The sequence below is a fragment of the Pan paniscus genome, chromosome 7 (assembly GCF_029289425.2).
Source record: "Pan paniscus chromosome 7, NHGRI_mPanPan1-v2.0_pri, whole genome shotgun sequence".
NCBI classification, from domain to species: Eukaryota; Metazoa; Chordata; class Mammalia; order Primates; family Hominidae; genus Pan; species Pan paniscus.
Genome location: NC_073256.2, coordinates 52,110,773 through 52,121,928, shown reverse-complemented (window position 1 = coordinate 52,121,928; position 11,156 = coordinate 52,110,773). Strand labels below are relative to the sequence as shown.

General features: G+C 46.1%; 1 pseudogene; it reads right to left on the bottom strand.

The window, feature by feature from the left end:
• Positions 1-7,093: 7,093 nt before the first annotated feature.
• On the bottom strand, positions 7,094-7,214 carry LOC112440756 (small nucleolar RNA SNORA70; annotated as a pseudogene).
• Between the last annotated feature and the right edge of the window lie 3,942 nt (positions 7,215-11,156).

Genomic DNA, 11,156 nt, shown 5'->3' with positions numbered 1-11,156 from the left:
TAAGACCTTGCTAAACCAGGCTCCGTCTGATCTCTAGCATATTTTTAAAGGAAGTTGATATTTTCAATCACAGCATTCCGTCGACTAAGACTTGAAACTAAGAATTCTACTTGTAATTTAAGCAATTGTCAGTGCCCTTAACACAACTAGTCACAACTAAAAAGGTCTACCTTTTAGTTATACCATAGAGGTTGCTACCATAGAGGCTCTGATCTCTCTTTTTTTGTTTGTTTTGTGGTGACAGAGTCTCTGGAGAGCAGTGGTGCAACTCTGGCTCACTGCAACCTCCACCTCCTGGCTTCAAGTGATTCTCCTGCCTTAGCCTCATGAATAGCTGGGACTACAGGCATGTGATACCACACCCAGCTAATTATTTGTGTATAGTAGAGACAGGGTTTTACCATGTTGGCCAGGCTGGTCTTGAACTTCTGGCATCAAGTGATCCATCTGCCTTGGCCTCCCAAAGTGCTGGGATTACAGGCCTGAGCCACCGTGCCCACCCCCTTTATTTTTTTTTATTTTTTTTTTATTTTTGAGACAAGATTTCACTCTGTCACCCAGTGTCACTGGAGTGCAGTGGCACAATCATGGTTCACTGTGGCCTCAAACTCCTGGGCTCAAGCAATCCTCCCACCTCAACCTCCAAGCAGCTAGGACCACAGGCACACACCACCATGCCCAGCTGGGTTTTGTATTTTTTGTAAAGATGGGGTCTCACTATGTTGCCCAGGCTGGCCTCAAATGCCTGGGCTCAAGTGATCTGCCCACCTCAGCCTCCCAAAGTGTTAGGATTACAGGGGTGAGCCACTGAGCCCAGGCCTCTTATTTTTTCTTAGCTAGTAGCTGCAATTGCTGACAATTGCTGCCACCTCTAGCAATGTTGCATGGTGATGCTTTATGGTCCTATGTGCACTCAGACCTTGCATCCATGCCCTCCAGCTTTGTTCTGTCCATGTCCCAAGGAAGCACTGAGTCAGCAGGGGGCATGCAAAGTGCATTAAGAGTGTTGGGAATGGCCTGTAATACCAGCACTTGGGGAGGCCGAGGCAGGCAGATCACTTGAGATCAGGAGTTTGAGACCAGCCTAGCCAACATGGCAAAACCATGTCTCTACTAAAAATAGGAAAATTAGCTGGGCATGGTGGCGCACCCCTGTAACCCCAGCTACTTTGGAGGCTGAGGCACAAGAATCACTTGAACCTGAGAGGTGGAGGTTGCACTGAGCCAAGATTGCACCACTGCACTCCAGCCTCAGCCACAGTGAGACTCTCTCTCAAAAAAAAGTAAAAATGTTGGGAATGATTTTCGTGACCATAATAAGCATGGAGCAGCTGGGCCTATACTGCCCCTATGTGTTGAACACAGAGCGTTTGCTGAATAAGTATACTGTTCTGGTGTCATAGGTAAGCAGGAGATGCCCATGCACCCAGAGGTTCCAGGCCCCACAGGTAGGTGCGATGCCTTCTCACCCCTGTTGTTGCACCATGGAGGCTGTCAGCACAGTGTGTGCTCATGCTGGGCAGTCCCAAGGTGCAGCTGGGGCACCTGGCAGTCCTGGTGCAGTTGTTGATACCTGTCTTGATGGAGTTCTTTGCCCAAGGGTACACCTGTTCTTACCACCTATTTTTCCCTCACAGAGAGGTAACCCCTGCTCTTCCTTGAAGCCACCAGCTCCAGCTTGCTGCTGCCAACCCTATGGAGCCTGATCCTTTCTTTGTTGGGGGTACCGCATCATCTCCCAGCAACCCTCAGCTTGCTTTAATGTGGGAAATAAAATGTGTTTCCTAAGCAAAACACAGAGCCTTCCCTCCAGCTCCTGCTGCAGCCTCATGGTAGATGCATTGCTGGGATCAGATGGGGAAAGTATGATCAGTAGGTTGACTTCAACTTTCCTGCCTCAACCGTCTCCCCTTCCTCTTAAGGAAAATTTATTGGTGTTGAATTCATCAGATTAGCATAATTCTGATTGAATTTTATTCTTTTTTTTTTGAGACAGTCTTACTATGTCACGCAGGGTGGAGTGTGGTGTTGCGATCTTGGCTCACTGCAACCCCCACCTCCCAGGTTCAAGTGATTCTCCTGCCTCAGCCTCCTGAGTAGCTAGGACTCCATGCCCGGCTAATTTTTGCATTTTTAGTAGACACGGGGTTTCACCATTTTGGCCAGGCAGGTCTCTAACTCCTGAACCTCAGGTGATCTGCCCACCTCAGCCTCCCAAAGTGCTGGGATTACAGTCATAAGCCACCATGCCCAGCCAATTTTGATTAAAATATTAGCACTAAATTGTCTGTGTTCACAAATTTGAAAATCAATGTCCTGAAGTCAAGAGGACAGGGGAAAAACTTCCTTGTATTATTTCTAGTGCTTCCATACGGTTAGGTAGAATGCCATGATGGAGCACCGAGAAGGGAAAACTGGATATTGTTTAGCTGATCAGATATGACTTGGCAGCAGCTGAAAACAAGTTAAATAATCATGAATCAACTTGTAGTCATTAGTGTTGTCTTGTGACTCAGTTCAGTGTTTCTAAAGAACCTACTACCTGGGCCAGGTGCTGAGATAGGATAGCTCCTGCCTCATAAAACAGTGTAAGCAGTGTATTTTAGGTGAGCAGGCTGGTATGGCAGAGAGACCCTTAGCACCACTGCTCTGAAAACTGTGAGGGTACCTGCCGGGATATGACATCTGAGTCTCGAGAGCAGTGTGGGCAAACTCACACAGGATAACAGCCTGTTGGGTACCAGAGAATGCAAACTGTAGAGAATAAAGTTGAGGTGGGCGAAGGCTGGAGAAGAGAAGTCTTGGGTGGGGCCAGACACCTGGGACTTGATAGAGTGAGAATTCTGAAGTTTCTTTAGGTTGGGCTTTTTAAAAATTTGGGCACCACTGGGCCAGGAGCAGTGGCTCAGGCCTGTAGTCCCAGCACTTTAGGAGGCCAAGGTGAGTGGATCATGAGGTCAGGGGTTCGAGACCAGCCTAGCCAACACGGCAAAACCCTGTCTCTACTTAAAATACAAAAAATTAGTTAGGCGTGGTGGCGGGCGCCTGTAATCCCAGTTACTCAGGAGGGTGAGGCAGGAGAATCGCTTGAATCTGGGAGGCGGAGGTTGCAGTGATTCAAATTCGCACCACTGCACTCTAGCCTGGCAGACAGAGTGAGGCTCTGTCTCAAAAAGAAAAAAAAATTGGGGCACCATTTGGGAGCTAAGCACATAATTTTCCTCTCTGTTCATGAGATGGCCATGGGCAGCTACAGTGTACTTAGCTCTATTCTCATTACTGAAGGATAATTTGTACCCTGAATGTGTTTCATGGGTGAAAAACTGGGCCAAGCGCGGTGGCTCACGCCTGTAATCCTAGCACTTTGGGAGGCCGAGGCAGGTAGATCACTTGAGGTCAGAAGTTTGAGACCAGCCTGCCAACATGGTGAAACCCTATCTCTACTAAAAATAAAAAAATTAGCCAGACATGGTGGCGGGTGCATGTAATCCCAGCTACTGGGGAGGCTGACGCAGGAGAATCGCTTGAACCCGGGAAGCCGAGGTTCCAGTGAGCCAAGATTGCACCACTGCATGCAGTCTCAAAGTAAATAAATAAATAAAAATAAAAAGGTAAAAACTGAAGGAAGCTGGGTGATAATCATAGGTACCAGAATTCCAACTTCAATGATCTTATCTGTGGCAAACAAACACCAATCAGTCAAAGATAATAAGCATTTACCCACCAAGTTGTTTCACAAAATGCATTTCCTGCTTCCCCCCGCCCCGCCCCCACTGCCATATATATCCCTCTGAGTTTCGGATTAGGAAAGAATGTTGAGAAAAGCAACAGCTTACTTGTGACTACACAGATAATAAGCATCAGAGTCAAGGCACAAACCCAGGTTGTATGGATCTAAGTTTGCTGCCACATGTAGCTTCAGAAGCAGATAGCTCTCTGCAAAGATAAGAAAGCTGCAGGTGCTATTAATGCCTGGACTGATGCAATCCGGGAAGACAAAAACCCCAGAAAATTGTCAAGTGATTTGTGTGCTTGTCATTATCTAGGGCCATGGGGTGTGAGTTTTCTTTTTGTGCCATTTGTAAGTGTTTTGGGGGTACATGTGATATATGTTGCATGTACGGAATGTGTAATGATCAAGCCAGGGTATTTAGGGTATCCATCACCTCGAGTATTTACCACTTCAATGTATGGAAACATTTCAAGTCCTCTCTTCTAGCTATTTTGAAATATACAATATATTGTTGCTAACTTGAATCATCCTACTCTCCTGTGGAATATTAGGACTTATTCCTTCTAACTACATGTTTCTCTCCATTAATCAACCCCTCTTTACACTCCCCCCACATACCCTTCCCAGCCTCTGGTATCTATCATTCTACTCTCTACTTCCATGAGATTTTTTTTTTTTTTTGAGATGGAGTCTCACTTCGTCGCCCAGGGTGGAGTGCAGTGGCGCAATCTCGGCTCACTGCAAGCTCCGCTTCCTGGGTTCACGCAATTCTCCTGCCTCAGCCTCCCAAGTAGCTGAGACTATAGTTGCCCGCCACCACGCCCGGCTAGTTTTTTGTATTTTTAGCACAGATGGGGTTTCACCGTGTTAGCCAGGATGGTCTCGATCTCCTGACCTCATGATCCACCCGTCTTGGCCTCCCAAAGTGCTGGGATTACAGGTGTGAGCCACCGCACCCGGCCGTTTGTTGTTTTTTTTAACTCCACAGTGGATTACTTCTTTTAAAGAAATCTGTGTTTGTTTGTTTGTTTCTTTTTTTTTTTTTTTTTTTGAGATGGAGTTTTGTTCTTGTTGCCCAGCTGGAGTGCAATGGCGCGGTCTCTGCTCACTGCAGCCCCCGCCTCCTGGGTTCAAGCGATTCTCCTGCCCTAGCCTCCCAAGTAGCTGGGATTACAGGCACCCATAGCCACACTGAGCTAATAAGGAATCTATGTTGAAGAAGCATTTATGAAATGAGTAATTGGAGCGTGGATGAGAATATGAAAACTCCTGACTGATAGACTGAAACAATGGGTCTCTTCAAGGACTGTGCCCTCCCATTCCTCCTTATTCCCTCCCATCAGTCTTTTGTTTTTGTTTTTATTTAAAGACAGGGCCTGGCTGTGTCACCCAGGCTGGAGTGCAGTGGCACGATCTCGGCTCACTGCAACCTCTGCCTCTCAGGTTCAAGCAGTTCTCCTGCCTCAGCCTCCCAAGTAGCTGAAATTATAGGCACTCACTACCATGCCCAGCTAATTTTTGTATTTTCAGTAGAGATGGGGTTTCACCATGTTGGCCAGGCTGGTCTCCAACTCCTGACCTCAAGTAATCCACCTGCCTTGGCCTCCCAAAGTGCTGGGATTACAGGCGTGAGCCACTGTGCCCGGCCCCTCCCATCAGTTCTTACTTCTGCCACCCATCCCTCAACAGGGCTTTTCCCATTCTCACCTGGGGTTCTTATGTTTCCCCAGTTTTGCATATTTTCCCCACTAAGGTAGGATGCAACCTCTGCCTTCCATTCTACCACCGTCTTCTATCTTTGTGGGTGTCAGAGTAATATCCTGCATGCTCTTGACTCACTCAGAGGGAGTCTTCTGTTGAAGCCATATGCACAGGTTCAGAGGGACAGATGTGATCAAATTAGAGACAAGGACAGACTGACCAGTAATGCAGGCATGTGTGGCCAGTGCCATTCACGGAAAAAAAATCAAGCTGTTTACAACACCCCAGTCAGCACTGGATTCCTACCTATCTTATTTTTAAAATCATGCCCATTTAATTCCTTTTCTAATAAACTAGTCAGCCAGGGAAGCAAGGAGGACCTGACCAATGTCACTTTTGTGCATGGGCACGACTTCCTATTCTGTTCCCATGTGAAAGTCTCAGTAAGAAACCAGGGCAGGCTGGGCACAGTGACTCACACCTGTAATCCCAGCACTTTGGGAGGCCGAGGCAGGTGGATCACAAGGTCAGGAGTTCAAGACCAGCCTGGCCAACATGGTGAAACCCCGTCTCTACTAAAAATACAAAAATTAGCTGGGCGTGGTGGTGGGTGTCTGTAATCCCAGTTACTTGGGAGGCTGAGGCAAGAGAATCGTTTGAACCTGGGAGGCAGAGGTTGCAGTGAGCCAAGATCGCGCCACTGCACTCCAGCCTGGGAGACAGGGCGAGACTCCATCTCAAAAGAAAAGAAAGAAAAAGAAAAGAAACCAGGGCATGTGCTCTGTAGAGGAGGGAGAGCGCCAGGAGGACTAGAAGATGTTTTTGATGGCTACTGAGCACACTTTCCCATCTTCGGCACCTCTCTGGTGCTAAACATCAGCACTTCTTTCTTTCTTTTTCTTTTTTCTTTTTTTTTACCTGGACAGGAAGTAGCATTTATTGGTGGGTATTAAGAGGGGGCAGAGGCCGGGTGCAGTGGCTCACACCTGTAATCCCAGCACTTTGGGAGGCCAACACGGGCGGATCACGAGGTCAGGAGTTGAAGACCAGCCTGGCCAACATAGTGAAACCCCATCTCTACTAAAAATACAAAAAATTAGCTGGGTGTGGTGGCAGGCACCTGTAATCCCAGCTGCATGGGAGGCTGAGGCAGGAGAATTGCTTGAACCCGGGAGGCGGGGGTTGCAGTGAACCGAGACCGCGCCATTGCATTCCAGCCTGGACAACACAGCGAGGCTCTGTCTCAAAAAAAAAAAAAAAAAAAGGTAGGGGGTGGGGAGCAGCACAGTGGAAGCCCTCACCAGTGCCGGACCTGCCACTTGTCCAGAGGGCCATGACTGGGGATGTACTTGACCCTGCAGCCATCTGGGATAAGCTGCTTCTCAGCCACTATGTCTTCTCATTCATCCACATTGAACTTGGTAAAGCCCCACTTCTTGGAGATGTGGATCTTCTGGTGGCCAGGGAACTTGAACTTGGCCCTGCATGGCGCCTCAATCACATGCTCCTTGTTCTGCAGCTTGGTGCAGATGGACTTAACTTGGCCAATGTGAACCCTGGCCACAGTGCCCTGGGGCTTTCCAAAGGCACCTTGAATGCCTGTTTCGAGCCTACATCGCGGGTAGTGCAAGGTCAGAGACATGAACGTACATTTGAAAGGCCTGTCTCCAAGGACCCTTAGAGCAACCCATACAAGAAACAGGCCATGTACACCACCAAGAAAGCTGTTGTTTGCAGCCATTGCACACTGGGATCAGAACTTCTTTCTTATCAATCTCATCTCCTCTCCCATTCATTTTTTCTCCCTCTTCCTTTCTTTCCTCTTTTTTTCACCTTTCATCGCAGTCTAGTCTCTATCATGGCTGAGAACGCCAAGCCATTGCAAAACCCCTCCTGATGGGCTACGATAGTCATGAATAGTTCAAAGGATACATAGATTACTAAGAGTACACCCAAACGGTTTAACCCAAATGTGGGTTTAAGCCCCCACAGCAACCAGCTCTGAGTTTCTGAATGTTTACTTATATATGTCTATTATTTCTCAAGATGATGCTGATATCCTCAAAGACAGGAATAGAATCCATGGCGACTTTGATGCAATGTGAAGGCGGCCATCAAATACCAACCTAAATGAAGAAAAAACTAGATTTGCTTAAGTGTAGGAGAAATTGATTTGAAAGCATAGTGGATGTCAAGTTGGTCATAAGGCAGAAAAAAGTCAAAATGAATCCAAAATGCAATAGCACAATTATAACATGCCGAGAAGTCCTTTCTGCCTTCAATACTGACCAAATTTCTATTGGATTCCTTTACTCTCATTTTACATCTGCAGAAAAACAGGGAGGCTGTAAAAAGTGCCATGAGGGGCCAGGTACAGTGGTTTACACCTACAATCCCAGCACTTTGGGAGGCTGAGACAGGAGGATCGCTTGAGCCCAGGAGCTTGAGACCAGTCTGGGCACTATAGTGAGACCCCAGCATATATATATATATATATATATATATATATATGCTGCCATGAGGAAGAAATTGAAAGAGTATTTTTAAATCTGGAGGGACAAAGACCAAGAGACAAGCAAGTTGGTGGTCATCAGTATTATGTTGTAAGCATGAATCTCCATTGCAAACTCAGATATTCTAGAAATTACAGTTTTCCTCCCATTAAATTGATGCTGAGCTACCAACCTTCTGAGATCATGGGAAATCCATACCCTGTCTGCAATACTGTCTTTCTTTCCATAAATATTCATGTACCTCAGAGTCACACGGATCAACACTACCCAGCCATCCTTCTGTACACACCATTTAACCACTAAGCTGCTGGTCTCCTGGGCACCTTTTCTGGCCCCGCCCCTATCTGTCACCCTTCGTGCCTAATGTCAAGTGCAGGAAGCTTACTGAAGTGTCAAAGGCACAGACACTGGGTGACAGTGCGAGACCCTGTCACAAAAAAAAAAAAAAAAAAAAGCATTTCAAAGCAGATACCAGTAAGCTTCTTATATTAACTTGTGCTGCTAGCTTCTCTTTTTGTGAGTTAACTGAGGATGACTAGAAATCTGCCTTGAATATGAAGATGAGCAGAGAACTTGCTGACAGATTTTTGAAGAGTAGCTCTGACTTCAGGGTGGTTTCAGGAATAACTCAGCTATATGGCTGGGTGTGGTGGCTCCCGACTGTAATCCCAGCATTTTGGGAGGCCAAGGTGGGAGGATCACTTGAGCCCAGGAGTTTGAGACCAGCCTGAGCAACATAGTGAGACCCCCATGCCTGCAAAAAATTTAAACAAAGGTGAGCTGGGTGTGGTGGGCCCATGGACCCAGCTACACAGGAGGCTGAGATGGGAGAACTGATTGAGCTCAGGAGGTCGAGCCTACAAGTGAGCTATGATCACACCACTGCACTCCAGCCTGGGCAAAAGAGTGAGACCCTGTCCCAAAAAAAAAAAAAAAAAAGGAATAACTCAGATATGAAATCACTTCATATTTATGTATTTATTTATTTATTTGGTATGGCAGGGACAGAGTTTCACTCTTGTCACCCAGGCTGGAGTACAATGGCGTGATCTCAGCTCACTGCAACCTCCGCTTCTTGGATTCAAGCGATTCTCCTACCACAGCCTCACGAGTAGCTGGGATTACAGGCGCCTGCCACCACACCCAGCTGATTTTTGTATTTTTAGTAGAGACAGGGTTTCATCATGTTGGCCAGGCTGGTCTCGAACTCCTGACTTCAGGTGATCCACCCATCTTGGCCTCCCAAAGTGCTGGGATTATAGCCATGAGCCACTGCACACAGCCTATTTCATATTTAAAATGTGGTGGCAGTGACAAAGAGTTGACTGCCTCACTTAGCTTTTCTTTTTTTTTTTTTTTTTTTTCGTTGAGACATGATCTGATATGGTTTGGCTGCTCCCCCACCTAAAATCTCATCTTAAATTGTAACCCCTATAATCCCCATAATCCCCGTGTGTCAAGGGCAGAACCAAGTGGAGGTAATTGGATCATGGGGGTGGTTCCCCCATGCTGTTCTCATGATAGTGAGTCTCACGAGATCTGATGGTTGTTTAAGCATCTGGCATTTCCCGTGCTTGCACTCACTCTGTCCGTCCTGCTGTCCTGTGAAGAAGGTGCCTGCTTTTCCTTTGCCTCGTGCCATGATTGTAAGTTTCCTGAGGCCTCCCCAGCAATGCAGAACTGTGAGTCAATTAAACCTCTTTCCTTTATAAATAACCCAGTCTCGGGTATTTCTTCATAGCAGCATGAGAACAGAGTAACATAGGGTCTCACTCTGTCACCGAGGCTCTGGAGTGCAGTGGCACAGTCATGGCTCACTGCAGCCTCGACCTTCTGGGCTCAGGTGATCCTCGCACCTCAGCCTCCCAAGTAGCTGGGACTACAGGTTTGTACCACCACAGCCAGCTAATTTTTTTTATATTTTTTATCGAGACAGGGTCTTGCCATGTTGCCCAGGCTGGGCTCAAGCAGTTCACCTGCCTCGGCCTCCCAAAGTGCTGGGATTACCAGGATGAGTCACCACGCCTGGCCCTCATTTAACTTTTAACCTTGATAAATTGTATGTTGTATGTCAAGGCAAAACGGAAGTGGGGGGGAGGGGGCAGAGGCAAGCATCAGGTGGGTAGAATACCCTCCCTTTATCACACATATTAACATTCCTTGCACAATTACCCAGTGAATATTCTCATTCTGGACTTTTTCCACACCCTAAATTTAGTAAGCTAGAATTATCTTTATTTATTTCTCTCTTTTTTTTTTTCCTAAGTCACTGTGTTTTAGGATAGAATTATCTTTTAAGCACCACTTTAAGCAACCTTTTTGGAAGGAAGAATGCTGACAAGGAGGAGATCTGTGTTTCCTTGTGGTTAGAATGCAATATCCTTAACTTAATCATTCTGCCAAGAAGCTGAGTCTCTTTATATGCTGACAATAGAGCAAAGACAGTAATCCAACACATTCATTACAGGTTTGTAAGATTAAAAATTTATACATTCAGATTGGAAAACATGAGAAACAGACTTGCTGCCAGACCATTAATTCCGGGCATCTCTGCATTCTGTGTTCTGGAAGCTGTGCACATTGAATTGAATAATTGCCTGAAACATGCCAGGGGTTTTCATTATCTAAAGAAGTCTATGTCAAGCCTTTTTACAACTAAAACCTCTCTAAAATGAGACTTAAGGAGTTTTTTACTTAATTTATAGACTTTAAAACACTAAGATCTGCATGTAAATAAGTTTAAGTGAGATGTGCCTATAGAATAAAACAATTAGAAGTAATTTCTTTGGTTTTCTTCTTATTATTATTTTTTAGTAGAGATGGGGGTCTCGATTTTTTGCCCAGGCTGGTGTCAAACTCCTGGCCTCAAGTGATGCTCCTGCCTTGGATTCCCAGATTGCTGGGATTACAGGCATAAGCCCTTGCTCCTGGCCTAGAAGTAATTTATTTAAAGTCTTGTTTACAAAGAGAAATGCACGAAGCACGTACAGAGGAAGAAAGAACAGTTCCAAATGAATGATTTTTGTTCCTAGTATTTGAGGAACAAAAGGTTCACTGACAAGAGTCAGTGATGAAATGTGGCTGTGTTTGGGAAAAACATGGGATCTTTCCCTTCCACGCCTCATTATGAGATTAATCTGTAGTGTGGAATAAACAAAGCTAGCCCTGGAATTCAAAGAATGGGTTTTAAACCCAGCTCTGCCTCTAAT